The sequence below is a fragment of the Octodon degus genome, unplaced genomic scaffold, assembly GCF_000260255.1.
Source record: "Octodon degus isolate 3935 unplaced genomic scaffold, OctDeg1.0 scaffold00270, whole genome shotgun sequence".
Classification (NCBI taxonomy): Eukaryota; Metazoa; Chordata; class Mammalia; order Rodentia; family Octodontidae; genus Octodon; species Octodon degus.
This window is the reverse complement of record NW_004524846.1, coordinates 1,609,270-1,620,842: the sequence shown is the minus strand read 5'-3', so window position 1 is coordinate 1,620,842 and position 11,573 is coordinate 1,609,270. Positions and strand designations below refer to the sequence as shown.

Genomic DNA, 11,573 nt, shown 5'->3' with positions numbered 1-11,573 from the left:
AGAGCAGAGTGGGATTTCTGTCCTGCAGAGCTGTAGGATAATAACTGTGTGTTCCTTTAAGCTGCAAAATTCATAGTAATTTGTTGTGGCAGCAATAGAAAAAAAAAGCTGATGAAAATTCAGATTATTCCAGAGGGAGCTGCCGTGAGGTGTGAACTAAGCAGCAGAAAGCTTGAAAAGAACTGTAGCTCTCTGTCTGGAGCGTGCTTCCCTTTTCTGCAGAAGGTGAAGCAAGTTGGGTATCAAATATTTGAAGAAAAAGTTTTTGGAAAGAGGAGTGTACCAGCCCTCCAGTGAAGAAAGTAGATGGGCTTTTAGTTGATGATATCGGAGGTCGAGGGGTGAAGTGAGCACCGAGTCCTTTCCTGAGGCCATGTCTCTGAATGGTGAGGAACTTGCTGTCCCTTGCTGTCCTCTGCACAAACATTATGCACACATTAGATAACGTAGCTCTTTCTGCCAGACTCCAGTGCTATCTTCTTATTTTATTTTAATTTTTTTATTATTATTATTTTATTTATTTATTGTGGGGGGCAGCTCAGCCCACCTGGGGGCGGGGCTGGCTGGCATGTGGTGCTGGGGGATTGAACTGCGGACCCTGTGCTTTGCCAAGCCTGTTCCAAGTAGGTGCTTTAGACCACTGAGCCATCTCACCAGCCCTGTTTTCTGTATTTTAAAGTAGCACCATTTTCTGTCTTTTGCATAGATGGTAGCTATTAAAGCATCCAGTTTTCAATTCCTGCCTTTGGCTCTTTCAGTTCTGTGGCTGCTAGACCTATCTCCTGATGTGTAATACCAGGTATTGTATTTGACATTCTGAATGGTTAATATTATCCATTTGTTTGTGTTTCAGTTCTTCACTGAGATTCTCCTTACTGTCCTTTGTTTTTCTCACCTTATCCTCTATGTTCTATACCATATTCGTAAAATATTTTCAGTGTTTTCTCTTCTAATATCTGGACAATAATTTTTATGTTTTTATGGTCTGCAATGTTGGTCTACAGTCTAGATATGTCTCGCCTCCTTCTAACATGATGATTCCAAATAGTGTTATCTTTTTCCGAAAGGAGATGTTTTAACTTTCCTTTGCTAGCATGGGAGAGAAAAATGACACGAAACAGAGTTAAGGTCATGATAAAGTTAAATATGAGGTAAATATAATGACCGTGTGGTAAACATTAGCTGGTCGTGTTTGGTAGTAATGAAGCATAGAGTTGAAACTGCAACTACAGTTCAGTATTAGAATAATGTGATAAGTGTGAAGGAAATAAATAAAATTAAACGTATGCTTCTAGGTTTATCAGAGAGGTAATAGAAGCATTATTTCCTAATTTATTTAAATAAGTGAAGGTCATATATGATCTCTAGAGTACTTACAAAAACCCAAAAAACCCACAAAGCTACATAATTAATGACCTAACAGAGGGAAAAACAAACTAATAAGCAGTGCTGTAGTTTTGTAAAAACTGCCAATAAGTAATAATGAAGAAGAGAGAAAATTAGAAATGGCTCTTTAAAATGCAAAAAAAATAGCACGGTATATATGATTTAACTATTTCAGTAATTTTTTAAATTAGAATTGGCTAAATGCTTAAAGTAAAAATTTAAATTTACCTGACCTGATGAAATATGCAAATGGTGACATTTGGGCCTTCTCATGTGATAGAGATTGGCTGTTATATATACCTTCCTATGTGTACTTGTGCTATTATTAAATTGTGTTCTATTAAAGTTCACAAAGAAAATCAAATGTATGTATGTTTTTATACTCGGTGGTTATTATTTAATTGATTTAATTATTTAGTTGATTTTCATACTATAATTTTTAATTTGGAATGGTATCATTACTTATTAAATGGAACAATGAGATGAATCATAGCATGTAAACTAATTTTTACCTTTATAGAAGTAAGAGAATTTCAGGTTTGTCAGAATAATATGGTATGTGCTACAACTTAAACAATCTGTTTAACTGTGAACCAATTATTTTGGCCAACATTGGCAGAGTTTTCCTGTGATGATTATTACTTTGATGTTCTCTTTTGAAAAATATGATGATGTTCTAACAGCGGCTTTCTACTTTACTCATTCCATCTATTTTTTAAATAAGAATTATTCTGTAAGGAAGAGTTGTTCTTTCTATTTATGATATACCATCACAAAGAAAAGCACATTCATTTTATTTATGAAAGTATAATAGTTACTTATTTGCTGTATAAGTTATTCTATTTTTCACTGTTTAAGTTTTCTCTGTGTTTATTTTGTTTGCTTGCTTTTTTTTTTGCCAGTATAGCTTTCTGGAAGTAAAAAAATGTTTTAGCCTCATTTTGAATTATCACCACTCTTTCCTAGAAGGAACCACTTTTCCAGGGAATCTTACTGCTTTCTTTATGGAGAAATAGAGTCAAAAAACCAATATCTGGGCATAAGAGATGCAAATTGCTAAGGTCATATTCTTTCTCTTAGGTTTTTAAACAGATATGATTATAAAATTAATATTGAATATAAATATATGTACTTGGAAATTATAAGCAAAATTATGATTAATCACATCACCTCAATATAATTATTTATCTTTAACCAGTATCAAATCTTGTATGTAACTATTTTATACCTCAGTCTCCAGTCCAGCTCCTTAACATAGTTCTAGCTTCCCTCCTTTCCCTGTTTGTTGTATAATTTTGCGCTCTTACGTGAGACACTTGCAAGAACATGTGTATATACTTGCTCAGTTCTATCACTCATGTAAACTGCTCTTCAAGTCGCTAACCCTTGCTCCACAAACTAGGCTTCGGAATGCAGTGCTTCGGTACTTAGTGTTGGCTTTAGTGTACAATATTCTGTAAAAACTACCACTGCACATTTGCTTCAGTCATCTTGTTTCTCCCCATACTATTTATAAAAGCTTCTACTTTTCCTGTTTTTTTTTTTTTTTTTTTTTCTCAGTACATTTAAAATCATTTATGGTTTACAGATTCCACTGTGAGCATTGCCCATCCTGGTTAATTTTACTTTAATTTTATGTCAGTTAAAATTCACTTCCAGTGAGGCAAATCTCTGGGGCTTGAAAAGGTGCTAGTCCTGCATGCAACACCACAAGTATAAACCCCCATAGTGTATCTGTTTGGTAGCAAAACTTTGCTCGTATACACTTGCTGAACTCAATTCCTTTTTTAAAAAAGTTATTATTATTATTTTTTTTAATTTTTATTTATGCGTGTGTGTGTGTGTGTGTGTGTGTGTGTGGCCAGCTCAGCCCACCAGGGGGCGGGGCTGGCTGGCATGTGGTGCTGGGGGATTGAACTGTGGTCCCTGTGCTTTGCTTAGCTTAGTTTGTTCTAAGTAGGTGCTTTAAACCACTGAGCCATCTCACCAGCCCACTCAAGTCCTTTCTTCTCTTATTTTTTCTTCTGTATTTTTAGGGAGGAGTCTACAGGGTGTTCAGGGTTTCACTGCTGGATGGGACTCATAGTGATTCTCCTGTTTACAGCCTCCCAAGTGCTGGGATTATAGGCGCACTTCACCACTCCCAGTCTCAATCGCCGTCTCAGCGCACCCTGGGGACAGTGCCGGCATGGCAGGCCTGGGGATTGATCTCCCAGCCCCTGTACCTGCTTGCAGGCGCTTTAATGCACTGAGCTATTTGACCGGCCCTTGAACTCAATTTCTGGCCCTAATATCCAGCTGGACAGATGTAGATATTATGCATTATCTATATACATATTTTCTCTTTCCAAAGAATCAGATAAATGAAATTATTTTTGTTTAGGATCCAAGGTCTTTCAAACAAATTACTCCAAGTTTCATCCATGCAGTATGAAACATAAGCTTGTTTGCTTCCTACCGCTGGCTAACACACTATTATAATAACGGATGCACTACAGTTGTCTATCCAATTACTGTTTGAAGGGCATCTATATTTTTAATTATGCTTTCCTGACTAAGATGTTATAAATATTTTGTACCAAGGTCTTCCTTTTTACCTATTTTCATTTCCTGTGGGTTGTGGAACAGCAGGGTCACATGGTAGCTGTAGGGTCAGCTTTCTACAAAAGTTGTCAAATGGATTTCTAAAGTCCTTGGTCATTTTCCATTCTCACAGAGTATTGGCCACGTAGGAATGCCCTGGCCATAACTATCACTTTGGACTTCACTTTGAGAGAACTGGAGAGTCACCAAGGTCGTGAGTGTGAACACAAGTGGACATGACCTAGATTTTGAAGGTTTGTGGCTTATTCAGTTTGAATCTCTGTCTCGTATGATGGGAGTCATTTGTTAGATATATTCAAGCAGAATATTCAAAGTAGCTTCAACATCTATGTAGAATGGGATAAATAAAGAAATATTAGTTTAAATCCTCTACAAATACACTAATCTTGTCAGAGGTATAACTACAAACCAACAGGTTTTATCTAACTTCTTTTCAATGGTAATTTCTTTTATCTGTTTAAAGAGTGTGAGGAAATTTAAGTTACAAATACTTGGAAAAGCAAATTTGAAATATGTGTAATCTGACAGATAAATATCGTCGTTCATATAAGTGTGACTTAATTCTACTTAAGAACTTATATTTTAAAAATACAAAATAACAACAAATAACATTGAAATATTTCATCAGCTAAACAATCTTCACATTAATATTCTGTGTTTGTGTTCTAAAATTCAAGATGGATTTGGGGAGTGAGTAACAAATTATTTTCTTGTGTCCTCCAAACATGAATTGCCATGGTTATTCTTGGTCAAAGAGAGTGACAGTAGATGACAAGAAATTAAATGACATTTTAGAAGAATACAATTCAAGTGAAAGATGTCATATGGTCTTGCTCCCAGAACTGTTTCCAGTGCATTTTTAAAGAATATCAAGGAAAATACTAAAATTAAAACTTATTTTAGATTTGGCATTTTATCTGAAACAAGTACATAACATTGTAAGTTTTCACTCACACAACAATATGAAGCAACAACCTACTAAATGATATAAAATAATAAGGATATAGAGTAGTATAATAAAATTGCATTAAGAAAAAAATAAACACGCTCATAAGTGGTAAGACAGAAAGAATTAACCTATCTACCTGTTTAAGTTAACAATAAATCTTAAACAACCTTTTTCTTTGTATATCTCTTAATTTTGACTTTAATTACTTTTTTTTTTTTCCCCAGAACTGGGGATTGTACTCAGGCCCTTGCACTTGCCAGGGAAGTGCTTATTCTACTGAGCCATCTCCCCAGCCCCCATTTAATTACTTTTTAAAAAATGTATTTGGTTGTTACAGAGTCTCACTATGGAGGTCCAACTCATAGTGATCCTCCTGTTTTCAGCCACCCCAGCTCTGGGATTACAGGCATGCACCACCATGCCTGAATTCTGGTCCACTCAGCCCCCTCTGGAGGTGGGGCTGGTGTGGCATGTGGTGCTGGTATCAAACTTCAATCCCTGTGCTTGCTTAAGCTTCCCTAAGCAAGTGTTTTAGTCCACTAAGCTATCTCCCTGACCCCTAAATTACATTTTAAAAGAAATCCAAGTATTCATTTTTTATTTAAAAGACTCTAGCATATATTCTTCATTATAAGTATTAGCCTTAATAATACATAAATATGATTCTTCATGAAATAAAAAATTATCATTTATTACATAGTTTAATTTTCAAAGTAAACTGTCAATTTATTGTATGCCAAAGCTATATTAATACTGCATTCAACAAACACAATTCATAAATCTAGCTCAAAATTTCTCCTGAATATATGAAAATTATCTCCCTAAATATATGGCAAAGGTTTATGGATATAAGGGCCGGGAAGATGGCTCAGTGGAATAAGCACTTCCCTGGCAAGTGCAAAGGCCTGAGTTCAATCCCCGGTTCTGCAAAAAAAAAAAAAAAAAAAAAAAAAAAAGAGGTATATGGATATATACATATTTCTATTATTGCAATTTCTTTCTATTTTAATGATACAAGGCTGTTTAAAGATTTTTAAAATCAATGTTGTTAACAATATTATTAGGCGAAAATTAAAAAATTATGACTTTCAATCTATGTAGAATATATATTTGTTGAAATTAAATACCTCTTTAGGATAAAACTCAAAAATAAACTAATAGAGCAGAATTTTCTCAATTTGAAAAAAGAATCAACTAAGGCATTTAAAGCATTAGATATAACATTTTACTAAATACAAAAATACTGCATGAGTATATGCTTGTGAAAATGGCATTTCCCTTATTAACAATTTTCTTAACTTTATTTAAAGATATAAGAATGAATCTTTGGTTTATTTCACTATTGACAGTTCCCTTATTAACAGCTTGCTTAACTTCTCTTATGAATTTAAGAAAAAGTCTGCTTTATTTCACTGTTGTCTTGTTTTGAAAATACTGATATGTTATTTTATGTGGTACACTTGCAAATTAAAAACAATTTATTCGTTCAACTTTTCTTTTGAAAATATTATGGCTGTGTGGATTTTTAAAGTAAAGCATTGGGGGGAGGGTTTGGTAATTAAATAGAAAAAAGAGAAAACCAAATTTTGGAAACTATTAAAAAGTCAAGATAAAGTGCAGATTTCTTTGAATATATCTTAATTTATAGATACAATTTCATTAGTTAAGACTTGTGCCTTAAAAAAGAATGTGTGATGCTTAAAAGTAAGTGTATCATTTTGCAGTGTAAAGAAATACATTGAAATTGGATATCTGTGCAATAGCACTTTAACATTCACCATTTCACAGTGCCCTACGTATCTTGATAATAAAACTAACACTATGACATAAACCCTTTGCAGTTTTGCATTTTTTATTTGTAAAGTGTATTGTGTTAAGAATTTTAACAAGCTTACTGTGTTTTAGAAACACTTCCTCTGGTTCATGTCATGTGATTATGCAATATAAAGTTAGTGCTATCAGATTTTAAGCATTGGCATACCAGCTTTATCATACATAAAATACATAGTTACTAAAAAATTCCACCTATAACTTAAGGTATAATCAAAGAAATTTACATCTTATTTTGGTCCTTTTATATTTTCTCATTCCATGCACAGTAATGCATATATATATATGTGTTTGAGACAAAGACAGACAGACAGACAGACAGACAGACACACACACACACACACACACACACACACACAAACACAGAGTATACCATAATGACCTCGATGATTAGCATTTCTGTTTGCAAACAAATGTGTTCAGCAAGTTATTGCTTCCCTTTACCAACTGTGGGTCAAGTGACAAACACCATCACAGCCATCTTTTTCACACAAATACAAATTCAGTTATCTTCCCCCAAATGTTAAAACAAGTTAAGTTTGCAAATCAAGGTATCACTATAAATACGAACACACACACACGCACACACACACACACACACACACAATCTGAAGGTCATTATAAACATGAAATATATTGAGATATTTCATATATTGTCTTACTGCACTATTTTATTGCACTGTAAGTTGATTTCTTATATACCAAATTGTGACACAATAAGTAGATTTATGTATTTATATTGGTGCCAGTATAACACAGAAATACATTTCCAAGTGTGAGATTTCTGACTCAAAATCAATATCTAAATATAAATGCTAGATACTGGTTAACTGCTATTTGTATTCTTGCAAAATTAAACACCAAGTGCTCTACCGTTGGCACATAAAATGAACACATTATCAAACACTGAAAATGATGCCAGCCTCAGGGGAAAAATTAAAATATCAATGTACTTGTAACTTTCAATATCACTCATAAGAATTGTTTAGTGCAATTTTCTTGTTAAATTGTGGTTATATCTCTTACTCCTGTCTTTTTAACATATATCATAAAGTATGTTTTAGAGATGCTACATACGATTTCATTTAGAATACTGATTTTAATTTAAAACTTGTCATTTTAATGTACCTTCATCATTTAAATTTTCTTTCTATGTTGTTACAAGCATCATCATCTACTATGACTGAAGACAGCCTTATTGCTAGTTAACTTTCTCCTTGAAAAGGTAATAAAAACCTTATGTTGTCTCATCTAAGCTCCAGTTTATCTGTAGTTAACTGTTATGCACAATGGGAAGATAAACTTTTTATCTTGTTATTATCGCTACCGGTTATATAGTCATGAAGAAATTTTAAATGTCTGTCTTTCTGACTTTAAAATGTCACTTTTATTGAGTCTGAGGGTGTGTGTATGTTAATTGGAACTATAATATATTTTCTATTCTATTTTATGAGTTGCCTATCCATCTACTCTTCAATATCACATTATTTTTTATTATGAAGAAATATATTTCAAGGTGATAGAGTGCCAGAACTCTTCAAATATTGGTGTAAGTGTAAAACTGGGTATGCATACTCAGTAAAATGGAATTGAAATCTCACATGCTCTATAGAAATATTAGCTCAAAATGTATTAAGAACTTAAATACTGAGCCCTCGAATCCAAAACCACTAGAAGAAAACAAAAATAAAAAACTTCTAAATATTGATCTGAGAATGTAGTCCAAATATTCACATAAAAATTAAAACATATGATTATATGAAAAAGATGGATTTTATAGAGAAAGAAAAATAAATCTCCATACAGTGAAAAGGCAATCAAGAGCCAGAAAAATTCTATCAATTGTACCCATGACATGGCTTGATATCCAGAATATGTAACTCCAAAAACTAAAAATAAGTAAGCAACTCAGTTGAGACATGCTAAGAATCTCAGCTAATCAAAAGGTATATAAAGAAATTTTCTAAATCAGTAAACATCAGAGACATGCAAATCAAACCTAGAAAGAAATATTACTTCTCTCAAAAAACGAATGGCTATCCTAAACATTTTTTTTTTTCCGGAATCAGGGATTGAACTCAGGCCCTCGCGCTTGCCAGGGAAGCGCTTATTCCACTGAGCCATCTCCCCGGCCCATCTAAACATTTTTTTTTTTTTAATTTTAAGTAAAGCACCAATATTGATGTGGATAAAAAAGCTCTAGAATGTAAATTAGGGTAGTCCACCTCTCCCCAAAATACCACCCGCGTGAACTGCGCATGCTCCCCACCTGAGCTACAGGAGTCCTTGTGTAGCCATTGCCGCAGGCTGGCGACTGAACGAGAAAGTCCCTTGTGTGCTGCAGCTCACAGTGGGTTCTGGCCGCTTGGCTGCCGCTGCCACCCCACCTGTAATTCTTGGAGCCCTGGAAGGTGAGATTTGTCAACATCCAGCGTGTCAGTTACCCGTGGGAGTGAAGACGTAAGTCAAGGAATAGAAAATGGACTAAGACAAGATGAAAAGCAAAAGTCAGTGAAATTGAATGCAGAAAAATAACGGAGAAAATCCATGAAACAAAAATCTGGTTCCTCAAAAATGAAAATGCTTTTGGCTTTCACTCTTGACCCATTTGGTTGATGTAGGCTGCAGAGATGAATGCTGTCGGGACTATGGAGGGTCTCCCGGCTTTAAGCCAGTGGGAAGACCTTGTGGATTTACCAAACAGCTGCCCCTTGAGTCCTAGTGAAGATGATGGGGACAGTGATGGACAGAGAGAACGCACCAAAAGCTTCCAGAAGCAATTAGTTCTCTTGGTGTAAAAAATAGACAAAAAGTGGCTGAGAGATCTGAGGCTAGTGTGAGGGTGTCAGAATTCAGTGTGAGTTCTGAAGGATCAGGAGAAAAGCTGGGCCTTTCAGATCTTCTTGAGCCTGTTAGAACTTCATCTTCATTGGCTGCTATGAAAAAGCATCTGAATAAAGTTAAATCCAGAAAACTGTGGAATTACCCCTTAACAAAAAGTTAAATAGATCCACAGAAAAATAGCATTCAATAAAATATTGCAAACCCTCTCCAAATAGGATCCTATTGTTCTCAAGAACCAGCAAGTAGAGCAGCCGGCATTTGCCCTGGAGAAGGAGCAGTCAGCCTTTATTCCCACTGAACTTGTCTTCAGTGGTTGGAGGGCAAAAACTCCCCTGGAGCAAGAAGTTTTTCACCTCCTTCACAAAAACAAGCAGCCAGTGAAAGACCCCTTATTGTCTCTCATGGAAAAGGCTTCCCTTAAAGCTTTTTTAAAAATTAATTTTATTGAGAAACAAATAGTGATGAGAGAGTTTCAAAACAGGTTAGAAGGACAGTTACAATAATTAATACATTGCATATTATTGTCTTCATAGTAGTTATTCATAGTGCAAGATGCAGACATAATATCCCTTCCAAACACTATTAGTACAAATATTTCTTCTCACTGAATTAAGAGAAAGTAGCTGCATAGCTATCCTAACTATTTTGTATATACAGATACAAAATGGTCCTTCATTTATATCCTCCTTTTTTATTTAGTTTTGTCATAGATGGGACTGACCTAGTCAGACACAAAAGTTATCTTTCTTGCTTTATTTTGGACATTCCCATAAAGCTATGAGCATGAAACAGCTAAGATGCACCAAGAAGAGCTTCAGAGGGCCTGGAGCTTTATAGTCCAATTATGAAGGCAGGGCAAAAAAGAGAGAAGAAAATCAAAAGTAAACAGGTTCATAGAAATACAAAGAAAGAAAAGGCCAAGCAAGCCCTAAAAGACTTCGATCAGCTGTGGAAGGTGAATCCTGCTGCTGCATTGGATGAGCTGCAAAAAATCTGAAAAGGCCAGAACAATGGCGTGAATGAGCCATAAGCACCAGAACAGTGGAAAATGGTTCAAGTTGAAGACAATTGTAGCCAAATGGAACTTGGAGGCTCACCAAGCTGTGCAAGAACAATTGGCTAGGAACAAAGAACTGACAGAAACTCCAGGTGATCTCAGAGAGTGAGGAAGAGGAGAGGGGTATTAAGGAGATAGGATGTCTTGTCCCTGATGTAGTGAGTGAGGCACTGATGTGTATAGATGGACCAAATCCTTAGATGCTTAGGAACTGTAACAGTAATGGAAAAGAGGGTAAAATCCAGGCAGATCCTGAAAAACTATCTGAGCTTGTTGTCCAGAGGATTTCAAAAAGTGAGAAAGATAAAAGACCATCAGCAGAGGAGTAACTTTTGTTGGAAGAATTAGGGGAAACAGAATCCCTTCAAAAAATGTGCAGCTCAACCAGAATACTGAGCCAGTGGGCAGCCAAGAAACAAAAGATTCTACCAGCCAGGTCATATTGGCCAAGTTGAAAGCATTGAATCAGAAACTCAGGGAAAACCATCACACCAGCAAACAAACAGTGAGTCAGCAGGGACTGTTCTCCAGGTCCAGAGAGAGGAATATGCCAAAGAAGAGGAGAACTCACTTTTGCATCAGAGGGCAGGGAGAGTACAAATTCTGGAAGAACTAGGAGATTTGGGCAAAGAAGAACATTTTCAAAATCAGGAGCTTCTAGACCTTTGTTAAAATGGGAAAAAATGTAGAGAAACCCAAATATTCAGGCTGATGCTTCTAAGGGGAAGAAAAATGAGCAAATGGGAGTGTGCGGAGAGTTTCCTGCTACCCTGCGCCGGCGGGACCAGTCCCAGCCCAGGCGCAGCGTGGGCCGGACCCTCTTCCAGCCCCTCGGGCTGCCCCCCACCACTCCTCAGTGCCTCCCCCACCCCGCCCGCCGAGTAGGATTTTCTGCCGAGTTCC

At 35.8% G+C, this 11,573-nt stretch overlaps 1 pseudogene; it reads left to right on the top strand.

The window, feature by feature from the left end:
* The first annotated feature begins 9,399 nt into the window (after positions 1-9,399).
* LOC101586769 overlaps positions 9,400-11,573 on the top strand; it is a 9,993-nt pseudogene continuing 7,819 nt past the window's right edge.